The sequence below is a fragment of the Equus caballus genome, chromosome 6 (assembly GCF_041296265.1).
Source record: "Equus caballus isolate H_3958 breed thoroughbred chromosome 6, TB-T2T, whole genome shotgun sequence".
In the NCBI taxonomy this organism is placed as follows: Eukaryota; Metazoa; Chordata; class Mammalia; order Perissodactyla; family Equidae; genus Equus; species Equus caballus.
This window is the reverse complement of record NC_091689.1, coordinates 41,481,589-41,495,983: the sequence shown is the minus strand read 5'-3', so window position 1 is coordinate 41,495,983 and position 14,395 is coordinate 41,481,589. Positions and strand designations below refer to the sequence as shown.

General features: G+C 44.4%; 1 protein-coding gene across 9 annotated transcripts in view; it reads left to right on the top strand.

Moving 5' to 3' along the window:
* Positions 1–14,395, top strand: part of CACNA1C (calcium voltage-gated channel subunit alpha1 C) — a 680,405-nt gene that overhangs the window by 174,617 nt on the left and 491,393 nt on the right. The gene's annotated exons all lie outside the window — the stretch shown is intronic.

Here is a 14,395-nt window from a genome sequence, read left to right as displayed (position 1 = left end):
TAGTCTCGAGACAGGAGATTTGAACATCCTTCTGGCATCCTTCAGGCTGGCAGAGTAGAGTAGCCTAAAGAAGAAAGCCCTAAAGATACATTAGGGTCTACCCACTGGAGCAATTCAGCTGCAGCCTGCTCTAGTGCAGCCTGGCTGACAGGTGCGACTTCCCCTTCGGAGTGTCCTGTCAGTTTTTTGTTGTTTCACTCTTAAATATGATCAGTCAATAAAGAATATCTGAATATTTGAGGAAGTCTCATAAAGTGAAAATAGAAACCAAAGCAAACAAGCAAAGGATGCATATTTAAAATAATATACAAGAAGAAGAAAGCTTAAAAAACACCAACATTCTTTACTGTCTTTAGAGAGATAAGAGAAGATATTACATTGCTGAAACAGAAACTGATTTCTGTGTGAAAGGAGCATTCAAGAAGCAAAAAGGAACTCTTGGAAATTAAAAATGTGGTAGCTGAGGGCTACAAATGGTTGGAAAACAAAACTGATGAATCCCCAAAAAAGTAGAGCAAAAAATAAGAGATGGAAATTAGGAGAAAAAAATATGACAATTAGATGACCATTCCGAGAAGTCCAACACCTGAACACTAGGAGTTCCAGAAAGAGAGAACTGAAGAAACCGCAGGGAGGAATCTTCAGGGAGAGAATCTAATACATTTCCTAGAACTAAATGGCAGTTTCCTGATTGAAAGGGCTCATTAAGTGCACACACAAATGGATGAAATAGGCCTGTATCAAGGGTACATCACTGTGAAATTTCAGAAAAGTGGGGACAGTTGGATGATCTTACAAGTTTCTAGAGAGAAAAGAATATTACAAAGGATCAGGAATCAGCCTGTTTTGGGGTGTTTAACATGGGAGGTTAGGAGACAATGGAGCAGTGCCCTCAAAATTCTGAAGGAACGTGATTTCCAGGTGAGAATTTTATATCCAGACAAACTATCACTCAAGCAACAAGGTAGAACAAAGACATTTTCAGGTAGGTGAAAAGCTCAACAACAAAAACAAAATCAACCAAAACAAACCCCAAACCAAAAACAGCTTGGCTCCCATGCACCTTCTTCAGGAGGCTACTAGAAGAAGTTCTTCACCATAGGAGGGAGTGAACCAAGGGAAGCGAGGGGTTCAGGAGACGGGGACCTGACACAGGAGAGAGACACACACAGCGTGTTCTGCCTCACAGCAAAGGAGATTCTTCCCAGTCGTGGTGATGCAGACGCAGGATCCTGGACTCGATTAGGTTATGACACAGCTACGGAGGAGGACAGCGGAGAGCTTGAAGAGAGCCCAGTCCTCACTTTCCATGGTGGGAAAAAAGGTAAAATTAGTAAGAAGCTAACTAAGCATATTATTTAAAAATAGGGAATTAACTACCAAAAGAAACAGCTAAGTACTTGAAAGTGGTTGTTGTTAGGGAGGGGGAAATGGGCAGTAAGGAAGAGAACTGTGGATTTTTTTTTAATAATGATCCTTTTAGAACCATTTGGCTCTTTAAATTATGTGGATGGATAACAGATAAAAATAGAAACTGGAAAAATTTAGTAGCTTATTGCTAATAGGTGGCTATCTCCTATGGAATTATTTCACATTAAAAGAAAATGAGAGTCCTGTGTTGTTCATTCATTTATTCAACAAATCTCTTTTTGATCATTTGTTTTGCTCTAGGCCTTGAGGCGATTTCTCTTTTCGGTGTTCGCCCCTCTTTTCATTGCTCCTATTTGGACCTTCCTCCTGAGACCCTAAGTTCAAGGATCTGGTGACCACCTGTTCCGTACCCCTCTCTCCCTAGATTTCTGCTGGGGATGGCTGTGGCTCTGATGTGGTGTCAGGAAAGTCTTAGTTATGCTGCTTTCGTGCTCTTGTATAGTAGGTTGTCAGGGGTGATACATTTGCTTTTTCTTCTAAGGGAAAGAAGCATGTCCTAGCCAACCATTCTGAGAGGGCACAGTGTATGCTTTATTTGTGAGCACAGTGCCCGACACACGCACTCTCCGGATGAGGGACACAGTAGTCCTGACATGGGCCTGTTTCTTCTGCCTCTCGTCCTCCAGGTAGACCAATGTGCACCTGCCTGCAGCCCCAGAAGTCCCCTTAGCCCAGGCAGAGTGTGGCCACGGGGGAGGCCTGCCATAGCCTCCTGACCCCCGCTATCTGCACCTTTGCTACCTGAGATCTAATGATTTGAGATTCAGTAATTTGAATCTTGAAGGGTATTTGGAGTTTAATGAAAGTAGAAATTCCCTAAGAGGAAAAATACTGTGAACCATCATCATGGTAATTTCCAACTTGTTCTTACACCCCAGTGTCGCATAAAGGGCATAATGGTGGCCAGAGAGCTCTCTTTAATATTGCAAAACACCTAATGGAAAGTACCCATTTCTTCAAGATAAGGCTCTAAAGAGTAACTAAAATGTCGAGGCCCTTTGCTGTTAGCTGAGAGTCTCTGTCAGCTGGTGCGGTCACTCTGGTTATTCTGTGCTGATTAGATGCTCTGCTTTATGGCCGTATATCTTTGATAAACGTAGGAATGGGAGGGGGAGATGATAATTCTCAGTACAGTGTATTTGGTTGACAAAACCTTGCCAAAGGCTGTGTTGGTGGGGTGGAATATGACAGGGGTCTTTGGGAGTGAAGACATGAGGGCACTGCGTGCTAGCTCATCGTTCCTGGGGACTTGTTGGCAGCCAGGCTGAGGGCGGGGTGGTGGTCAGGTGGCTGGTGCAGGGGGCAGTGTGAGGGTACCAAAGATCTGTTTCGTTGACCTGCTGCATCACTTTGCTGAGGGCTGGCCTGAGGTGCTGGTGTTGCTGTAAAAGGGGCCCAGCTTGTTGACTTTCCTGAAATTCAAACCCCAACACACAGCCACATGGCCACAGAGATAAATTGCTCCAATGAGGCAAGTGAATCCAGGGAGAACAGAAGCCCCAGGTCATGAAAAATGATGGCGACCACGGCCTACTCTCCTGCCTTGGTAAAGTCACAGCCCATGTGCTGGTGCAGCAGAACGGAGATGTGAATGGAGATGCTGGAGAATGCCATCTGGCAAACAAAGGGTGCAATACGGCCTCCAGCCATCCTGGCTTTTGAGCCCACACCAAAGGAAGCCAAGCTGGAGACAATATATAAAAGTTTGCTAGCCCATTTATCCTTTGGTGACTCAGGGGGTGGAAATGGCTTTGGGGATTTTTGTTTTTGTTTTGTTTTGTTTTGAAGGAGTGATGTTTGGAAGCAGAGGCACTCAGGAAATACATCCTGACCTTCTGGGGTACTTAGAACTGTGACCACAGACTCTGGTACTTAGTTGTTCTCCGTTTGTTCTGACGTTTTTTAATTTTGTGTTTCCAACCAGATTGGAAGATTGCTGACATCCGTTATTTACCAGTAAGCCTCAGTTTTCTCTTTTGTGAAATGAGGATAGTAAGGCCTATTTCGCAACTTTGCTGTGAGTGTGACGGGCTTAGGGGTTCAGTTTTGGTTTTGAATCCTCCCATTCACCCTTTTCCTCTCCCAGGGCTCTCTCAGAAAGGACCTTACTTCTAAAGAACAGTATCCAAATGAGAGAGATGACCATGTTGCTGAAGGGCTTGGCCAGCCCCTGGTAACTGCCCGTCCCATTTGAGGACTCCCTGTTTCCTCCCATTGAGTCCAGACCAACTGGCTCTGAGGAGCAGATCGTGAGCCCGTTTGTCCAGCTGGGATGAGGATGCTGCTTTTACCTCCATAGACAGACAAGCCCCGCAATTTGCTTTCCTCCTGGGGGCTTGGAGCACAAGAGAAAGTTGGAGGAAATAAACAGGAAAAATTCAGAGAGGGATATGGTCCATTCTTTCTTATGATCCACAAAACAAAAATAAAAAAAGAAGCAGGACATGCCTTTGAGGTACCATGGCCCTGCCCATTTAACATTCCTGGGTGTAACTAATTAGCATAGCTACTCGTCCTATAGGGAGACCTACAAATGGGATGAAAAGAGGGATGGAAGTGCCCTCCATTAATAGCAGAGGAGTAAACAAGAGGACCGGAGCGGGAGAAATTGCCTTCCTAACAGGGAGAGTTAGAGATGACGAGCACAGAACCCCTAGCACACTGCCCGGCCCATAGGAGGGCTTCCCAAAGGGTAACTGTTATTATTAGTAGTGGCTTTGCAGTTCCCAGAGTGGATATCCATGCTGTAAACACAGAACTTTGCTGAGATGAAATTTCCTCGTCAGTGTGATTTTTCGACCACTTTACTGAGAAGTAACGCAAAGCAAATGGTCTTCGGAGCATCTTCATTAAAACTAGAATAATTTGCATTGCTCATTTGCCCATGCATCTGGAAGACCCATGGATATGTCTTCTCTATAAATATGACCACTGAAATTTATGTAATGCTTTAAAATTTACAGTGAATTTCCTCACGTCATTTGAGCCTCATAACAGCCTTGTAACTCATAGGTGATATGAGTATCCTCACTTTAAAAATAAGGAAACTGATGCTGAGACAGCGCAATCACCATGTCGGGTTCATACAGTAAGTAAATGTCTGAGGCAGGACATAAGTCTTTAGACTCCACATCCATGCTCCTTTTTCTTTTTTAAGGAAGATTAGCCCTGAGCTGACTGCTGCTGCCAATCCTCCTCTTTTTTTTGCTGAGGAAGACTGGCCCTGAGCTAACATCCATGCTCACCTTCCTCTACTTTATATGTGGGATGCCTACCACAGCATGGCTTGCCGAGCGGTGCCATGTCTGCACCTGGGATCCGAACCGGTGAACCCCCGGCTGCTGAAGCAGACCGTGTGCACTTAACAGGTGCGCCACCGGGCCAGCACCTCTTATCACCTCTTGATGGGAGATATCATGTGGAGCCTTTTGTTTTCCAAGGGGGTAAGGAAAATGGTGTTCAGCTTGTGGTGAAGATTTACAGAAAAATGGGACCCAGAAATGTCTTTGAGCCTGGTCCAGGTGCCAGAAGAGTTTGGCAAGTGAGTTTAACGTTGCCAAGACGGACCTTTCTCCTCCGCTCCCCCTAGATTTTGGATTGATGTTGCAATGACTCTGGCGGCTCCATGCATTTCCCTTGGCCTCTAAGGCATTCCAGTGATGATGATGGCTTGTCAGGGTCATGGCCCTAGTACAAAGCAAGGCTATTTGTGGTTGATCTAAAACATAACTGGAGCCACCTGCGTGTGAGGCTGGTTTCTCAGACTCTGGGGCCTGTAAGCAGCTGAAGCAAAATGTTCCTATCACTATGTGAAGCAGATATCAAAAGTAACATCTATTTCTTTAGGTTTCCCGAGTAATTGGGAAACCAAGTTGTGTACTACCCTGCCATGTTTGACCAAGTTACTCAGTCTCCCATTCCGTCCCCTGGCCTAGAATGTCCTTCTTCCCTCTTGTTGTCTACCTAAATTCTATTTGCCTGCGAGACCCCACTTTCTCCGTGGAGTCTTCATTCCAGAATCACATGACCCTGTTGGTTGTCACCCAAGTTGGCGCTTTATTAAATATCCCCATGCACTGTTTTTTGATGGCTTCATGTGCAGTTATTCTGACTCTGCATTTTTTGGGGCCAGACACTGGGTCTGCTTTGTCTTTTCTCTATCTCACTGTGCATGGATGTGCTGGGCACAAGTGAATGCTGACAGATTCATTTGATGAAATGTAGTGGAAGGTTATAGAAAAAGTGGAGCTGTGGGAACCCAGAGATCTGGTTTTTCACCCAGGGCAGATCCTGTCACCTCCCTGGGTTTCAGTCCTTGGCTGTAAAATGAAAGAGTTGAACTGGATGATCTCTAAGGTCCATGCCAAATCTGAATTCTAGGGCTAATTATAGCTTAATCTATAAGATCTATAGCTTAATCTATTAAGAGGGATTCTCATTGTGTTGCCTGTCTATATGCACTCCCCATATCGCAAACTGTTAAGCTGTCTTTGTCTTTTTCCCTGCACCTATGATTTGGCTGCATGTAACTTAAAAAAAAATTATCTTTGTGTCTCAGAGGCAGCTCACAGGGAGCATGAGGGAATGCTGAGTAGTGTTTAGAAGCAGAGACTTAGAGTCAGACAAACTGGGGTTTAAATCCTCGTTCCACCACTGCCTGGTTGTGTGATCTGGGCAAGTCACCTCATTAAACATCACTCTTCTCAGACATATAGAGTCATTAATACCAGTTTCACCGGGTGATGGAGGGTAAGTGAGGTGAAGCATGTGTGGTGCGTACACAGCTCGATAGAGTGGTGGCAGTGATGATTGCTGTGATTGGGAAGCAGAGGATGTGTCTTCTAAGCCTTAGGTGAGCATTTTCTGATTTGTAAACTATTGGTTGTATTTTAAGACAATGCCTTTATCATTTTAATAAGCAGTGTAATGATTTGAGGAGAAAATCATTTCAGTTCTAAAAAGAACACTGGCAGTACTAATTATGTACATGATAGCATTTTAATAGAGTTCCATAATTTATGGAATTGGGAGAGACTTACAAAAACAGATTAACTCTCTCAAGTCTCAGATTTCTGGTGAGTGATTCAAACAGATTACTCTTCCTTCCTACCAGTGCAGATAAATCAAGTGTAAACCTTTACTTTTTAACCAAATTGTGAAAAATGGAACAAACTCAATGATAAGAAACTGTTTTAATGAGACACTTCCTTCTTGAGGTCATTTGCTAAGGAGAGACTTTCCAAGTTGTCCCTGAACTACCAGAAGCAACAGACCCACTACTGTATTTCCTCTTTCTTTCTTTTCCTTTTTTTCTAGCCACACTGGGTTTAAGTAACTGAAGCTTCTCAAATCTTAAAGTTGGAGTGTGGCTCAGTGATCTAAGCAATGGAGATTAAAAAAAGACTTTGAGTCTGGATCAAAATTTTCTAACTGCCTTGCTCTGAGAATCCAGGAAAGTCGCTTATAAACCTTGGATATCTCAGTCTTACCAACTGAAAAAATGGCTTAATGAGCATAACCTGACTTTAGAGAGTATTAGTGAGGAAACAAAACATCAGATGATCCTTTTCGGTTTAAGTGAAAAATTGTATGTTGAGTGAGTGTTACCTTTCAAGTAACTTTGGACAGAGTCCAGGGTGTGTCTGTGTGTGTGTATGAAGTTCAAGTATTTGTAAAGGTTTCCAGCACACAATGTCTTTAAGAAACAGAGAAAAGGGTTTGATCAAAATAATGTCTTTTCATCAATGGTAGGTAAGTTAGACTTAGGACTTCCAGATCTTCCATATTTTATCTTGACAATATGTTTAACTGAGTTTCAGCATTGACTCTCAGAGTCAGAAAGAATTCCACAAGATAAAGGAGAACCAGAAAGCCGAATTTTAATAAATACTCAGAGCAAAAGAAGTAATGGAAATGGCATACATTGCAGAGGGCATGTGGCTAGTGAAAAAATAGCTTTGAATAAAACAGGACAGGGTGAAACTTTGAAGTGTCTTCTACCCATTAGTCCCATTAGTGCTCTGGGGATTTCTCAGGGATTCTCTCTGGGAAACTGTGTTATATCAGCCCTCAAACCATTTTCCCAATCCCATCAGGCCCAGCAAACGCTCTATACTGTTGGGATGATGCTTTTATGCCCTGTTTACCCATATTCCTCCAGCTTGTCCCCCCTCCTCACCAGCCCCAGTCAGGAGCAGAGAGATGGCTCCACTCTTGGTAGTTAGTCTTTGGGATTCCCACTCACACCCCTTTGGAAGGCAAGAGAAACTCAAACAGAATAGAGAGGCACCATGTGCTCAGGTTATCTTTAGGTCAGCTGAGCAATTCTTCATATGGCTTTTAGTTTTCATTTAGGATTTTCATGGTAGGTAGACACACTGTCCCCATCCAAAATGCCTCTTTAAATTAGAAGTGAGGTATCTAAGGAGTGTCAAAAACGAGAGGAAAAATTGCTTCTCTTTCTTTGTCTAGTATAGTGGATGATGGAGTTTGCCAGTTGGTAATCTTATAAATAACCTCAACTTCTCAGTGTTGTCATATGTAAAATGGCAATAATAATAATAATGATAATGCCTCCCTCATAGGGTTATTAGGAGAATTAAATGGGTCAGTATTTGGTAAATGCTTAGCTCCATGCCTGCCTGGCATTATAGAAGGCACTCAATAAAAGTTAGCTAAAATTATGTTAAGTATTCTAAGGGAAAGTGTTAGTAGGCATGTTGGGAATTGATATTAAGAAGGAATAAGACCCACACTGGGAAAAGTGGGGATCAGTGAGAAGAGTAGTCAGCAGGTTTCTGTTTGTGGGAATATGCAAGATGTGAGCATGTCTCTGTACTTAAGTGTCCACATCCTCCTTGCCACAGAGATAACATACATCAGACACAGTAAGAGAAAAAAGACCCATGCAGTTTCAAGGCTGTGTGAGCATGGTACAAAGGGGCTACCCATGAGTCAATAATACTCAGCTTTTACTATCACTCTCAGTTACTTTATTCATGCTTCATTCATTTAGTATGCATTTATCATTGAACCTGTGCTGCACATTGATGTTACAGATAAAAATGATCCACCACCTACCTCAAGAAAGCTGAATGAGGAGGCAGGCAAGTAACCAGACAATAGACAATAAGCTCCTGAGTGATGAAGAGGAATGAGGTACACTGGGGAAGGCTTCCTGGAGGGGCTGACACTGGAGATTAGATGAGTAAAAGTTAGCTAGCCGGAGGAGAAGGGCGTTCCAGGAAGAAGTTGCAGCATATGCAAAGGCATATATGACAGAGCACTGTGGATGACAAGTTCTTGTCTGCTAATTCCAACATCCAAGTCATCTCAGGGTTGGTTTCCATTGATTACTTGTTCTTGTAAGTATGGGCCATATTTTCATAGAAATTTTGGATTGCATTTTGGACATCGTGAATGATATATTGTAGAGTCTGTGGATTCTATTATGTTCTTCTAGAGTGTTAATTTTTTATTTTATTTTAGCAGACATTTTGACTGAACTCGAACAGCAAACTCCATACTCTCCACGGTGGGAAGAAGCTGAAATCTCTAATCAGTTCTGTTAATCTTAGCTGGGTTGCTTGGAATCTGTTCCATGCTTGTGTAGTTTAGGAGTCAGCTGGAGATTTGGATGGAGTTTATGTGCAGAATTTGGAGCTCTCTCTGAGGTTCTCTCCTTTTTTGGGATTTTTCCTCTCGTTTTCCAGCTGCCCCAAACTCTTGTCTTCTGATTCTGCAAGTTTCTATCTGGTTTGTAGCCACTCCACAGGGTGCTGATTGGGGCCTGCTCTCAAGCAGAAAGTTGCAAAACTCATAAAACTCAGCCAGTGCTCACTTCTCCCACTTTCTGCCTGCTTTGGTTGCTCTCTAGTGCACACAAATAGTTATTTTTTAATTTTTTGTTGAGTAATAGTTATGCATTGGTCCAGTGTAAGCTACTCTAAGACATTGAAAGCAAACCATCCAGAATGGATATTTCAAGAACTTCAAGCAGTTCAGTATGGTTGGGGGGGAGTGTGTATGTATGTGTGTGTGTGTGTGTACGTGTGTGTGTGTGTTGCAGGGGACCAGAAGGTACACAGCTTAGAGAAAGGCAGAGGTCAGATCATCATGAGCCTTGTGTGTTAGTTACACTAAGGAATTTGAGCTTTATCCTGAGGGCTGTAATGGAGAGCTTTAATCAGAAGAGTAAAATGATCAGAATGTCCCAGAAACATTGCTTGGCATCTGTAGGAAGGATGAACCAGAAGGGGTAGGAAGATAGTTAGGAGGCTAATGGGAAAACAGAGTTCAATTTTCTCCTCTGTAAGATGAGGGGTTGGACTAGCTGATTATTAATGTCTTCTGTAGCTCCACTATTCTGATCTTCCCGTTAATACCCTCACCTGGCCTTGCTGGAGTTGCAAGTTCCTGCAAGGCTCTGTTTTGTGGAGCACTATACACAGCCCTTTGAGGCCGTGCTTTAAACGATGATGCCATTAGAGAAAAATGGTGATGTTCTGTGGTTTATGAGTAGATCAGGGAAATGGGGGTACAAAGCAACACACGTGAATGCACCAAAAGTGGCTAATAGCCTTTGAATCTCTCTGGCCCTCCCTCAGACCTCCTGTGTCACAACAGGTATTTGGTTATTCCATGTGAATACACGGCTGCTATTAATCTGGCTTTGATTTTTATCAGTCCTCAAAGAGAAGGAGTTGGGCCTAGTAGGAACTCAATGATACGAACCCATTGTAGAAGGGATATCCAAATTGAGAAGGGTGGGAAGGTACTCTATTACAGTCCCATAGAGCCTCAGGAGATGCTGATGGCAGTGTGATGGCAGTGGGCATGTTGATTTCATCCTTTCCAGGTTCTGAATGAATAGGAGAGTGAGGCTTCCCTGAGCCTCACGATGCCCTGCATCTTCTAAGGCTTCCTAGAGAGCAAAGAGTGCCTTTCTGTCAGAGACTGAGTGATATGCTGCAAAGCAGTATCTGTCCTTGCTGAGGAAGGCAGTCCAGAGTCCAGTATTTTACCTTCAGCATGATGCATTTTCATGCTTTGCCTCAGTTGGAGCTCAGGCCTTTTAGTGCTTAAAGCTAGCTGAGTGTACTGCCCTTGGTAAATTAATCCTACGTTCAGTTCGTGAAACATGAAGTTTTAGGAGTTAGAGAGGCAGCAACATAATTCTCGCATGCTGTTGCTTGCATGCAACTGTAAACAAGGCTTTAGTCCTAGGACTGCGAGGCCTGGTGTGGTGGTTGCTGAATTACCTTCCTGTTTTTTTGCTTTGATGAATGTTATCGTACTCAGAGTTGACTAGATCATATTGTCTTATATGGCTCTAAAATTTTTGTCTGATCTGTTCTCAGCCTGGAGTGTATGAGTACATCACTTCACATATTTACTAGGCACCTAGGCTTGGCCTGGGACATTCTGGTGATTAAGATACAGTCCTTGTCCTCAGGGAGGCCCTGGTCTAAGTACTTGTTCATGGCCCCTCTTTGGATGCTTGGCTTTCTGCTCTGCACACTGAGCTTGGAAATGTGGCATACCTTTCCATAGGGGTCCTCCGTCTTCTCTAACACTGTGGTCACTGAATTGGATTTGGTGAAAATAACAGGAAGTGGGAGAATGTGCTTGTGGCATGGGATCTTCAAGCGAGGCCACACGTGGCATTCCGCCAGCTTCTCTTTTAGTACCTCTAGTGTAAGCGGGTCAGTGCGTGAACTCTTGTGCTAGCATTTGAGGGTGCGAGGGTGCCTGTTCCAGGTTTGTCTCCCTCCTCCTTGCTTCTGTGCCTGCAATTTCTGCTGTTGATGTGATCCATAGCACCAGCACGGATTATCCCATGGGTTATCATGGGCTATCTCAAGGGTTATCAGGAGTTAAGACATTGCTTCCAGAATTCTCCTATTTCTCAAGGCCCATTGTATTGGAAGAAGTTGATTAAGGAAGTACACTGACTCATTTACGATGTTCCGTCTGGGAACTGTGGACAGCAGAAATGGGGAGGGGGTTTCAGGGCCTGAGAGAGAGTGATGCAAAAAAGCATGGACTGGGAGGAAGCAGGCAGTCTCCCCTGGTGGAGCTTTGGCAGGCTCTGTGCCTGTTTTTTTCTCTCTTTTATCCCCAGCGCTTAGCCCAGTGTTTGGCACATAGTAGATGCTAAGGAAATGAAAATCCCAGGTCCAACCTTGGCTGGCACTTACATCTGTGAATCCCAGCCCTGATTTAAGCCTGGCCAGGGCTGAGTCATTAAAGGATTCTTTGCATTTTTGGATAGTGGAACTTTTGCTCAGTCTCCTTTTTTTTTTGATGTGGTTTCAGCATGACCAGGACTTTAGGAAAGTAGTGTCCTTCGCAATCTGGGGATGAGCCCTCTGCTCTGATTGACCTGCTGGCGTTTAGGTCAGACATCCATTTTTAGAGGGAAACGTCCATTTTGGAACAAGAGAGCAAGGGGAACTGGAGCATGGCTGAGGAAAGGAGAGGGCCTGAGCTGTCCGACCCTTTATGTGTGGTGGACTCACCAGGTTAACTGAAGGACTTGGTCTGGGCCCAAGGTGAAGAGTATCCACGAAGGAGGCAAGTGGCTTTAGGAAGCTTAAAATCGTTAGTCAGTTTCACTGCTATACTGAGTCACCATCTCAAAGACATTATGGTCCAACTTAAGAGTTAGGGAGCTGAGGCAGAAGATGCCTAGTTCTCTTCCCTGGGGAATACAAAGTGTGTCTGAGAAGCCTGAGAGCTGGTGGAGAATGGAAGGGGACTCAGTTCCTTTCTGCTGCCTTACTTTTGCTTTCTCCCTCCTGCCTTCAGCAAGAAGGCATGTGAGAGCAGCAGGGCCTTCGAGCTTGTGTGTGTGTGGGCAGGGGGGTGGTGGAGGGAGGTTGAAATGGACCTGTTGGAGGCAAATGAGTGGCCCGGCAGAGAGGAATGGAGCTCGCACTGCTTACCAGGCCCCTGGAGTCTACAGAGCTCGCCAGGCCTGCAGGGGTTTTGGAGTGGGTATTTGGTGGGCATGGCTTTCCAGATGGGAGTAGGACCAGCCCCTACTGTCTGAGAGGGGTAAGTGATCCCCGTGGAGGCAGGGAGAAGGGCTGATGGTCTCTGCATCTTGAACTCTCCCATCTTTGTGACCCACGCAGCCTGCAGAATGTCCCGTGGCAGGCAGAGCCGGACTCGCACCCTGTGGCTGGGTTGCTGAGAACGTCTTTTCCCTGAGGTATCCCCAGATAGGTGAGGTGCACCAGGGTCTGGAAAGCTAATGGACAGATTCTCTGAAAGCCAGGGCAGGAGCAGCATGACCTGTCAGGGTAATAAGTTCTGTAGCTGTTTGGCCAGAGTCAGAGGTGTGTCTGACGGAACAGAAATTTCCCTGGAATGGAGCAAGTTGGCCCCCCTTAGAGACTGAGCCCTGACCTTTGTTCTCATGACTCCGCTCCACTCCACCCCAGCCAACTTGCAAATGGGAGGCTGATAAGAGAGAGGGTGCGGTTTACCGCACAGCATCACCACCGAGGGAGGAACAGGTCAAAATTCATGCTTTCCTCCCTGTGGGGTGTAGTGATGAGCCCCCACGTACGAGTGTGTCAGGAAGAGCTTGTAGTAGAAAAGCTCAGACAGAGGGCGCTCTGTTCAGCTTCTGCCACTTCCTGGATAAGTGACTTTCCGGACGTCACTTAAACTCTTTGAACTTTCTTTCTGCCCATCCTTCTCTCCTTTTCTTTTCTCTACAAATATTTTTTGAGTGCCTCTCAGGGGTTGTAAGTGCTAAAAATCCAATGGAAAATAGTATATACAGGGCTGACATTCTAGTAGGAGGAGAGCGATAGAAATGAAGTAAACAACTAAATAAGTAAGACTAATTCAAATATTGGTAAGGGCTTTGAAGAAAATCAAGTAATGAGATGAAGACTGGGGAATGTGGCTATTTTTGAGGGGGCAGCAGGGAAACGCCTCCCTGACGCAGTGCTGTTTGGGCTGTGACGCGTGGCAGAGAGGCCCTCATCGTAGGTCTGGCAGAACGCTCATTATAAAAAGAGGGGACAGCGAAGGCAGTGCCCTGCGGGGGGAAGACCAGTGTGCACATGGCCACCATGCCCTAAGCGGGGACAGAGCCTGGTCTCTGAATCCCTGTGTGGAGGAATTCTTATCCAGAATTGTTTATGCTTTGGACTGTGAGCAAGAAATACACTTGTGTTGTGTTAAACCACCTAAATGTTGGTATTTGTTACGGCAGTTAGCGCCACCCTAACTAATACCACGTAAATTATCGCATCTGCCACATGGAGGACCTGATGCAAAGGTGGAACTTGAGCACGGAAAGGAAAGCCAGTCATCACCTCAGCACCAGGAGTTGTTGAAGAGTCAAAGGGATGCTCATCTCTACTCTTGCTGGAGTCCGAGCCAGGGCTCTGGCCTGTTCTAATGTCAACTCAAAAGGCAGCATCTCCTGACTCTTGTCACGTCACCAGCAGCTCTTGGTCCTCTAATTAAGCAATAATGTGCTTGCCTAATATGTACCATATAGTTGCAATGAATCAAGACCGAATTATCTTAGCTTTAAAAATTAATATTATTAATGATGGTAATAAAATCTCACATTTTTATGTTATGCTTTTCTTCTGAAGAGCCCAAAATGCAAGTATAAAAATATACGTCCAAATATCCTACCAACTGTGCCTTAGAAAGAAATGAAGACCCACAGATATGTTGGGAAAATGACTTCAGACTTTAAGATAAGGCTCAAATCTTTCCACTATCTTTATGTCTGACCTCATAAAGACAGCTAATCTTTCCTAGCAATAAACCAGAATAGTCTGATGGAATTAGGGAAATGGGATTATCTTAATGTCACATTAAGGACATGAAACACAAATAAGGGAGTGGAGTTAATTAGATACTATAAAATGCCAAGATTGGAGAAAACCAGAATAGACTTGCCTGATGAACCTTGTCTATGGAGAGAGGC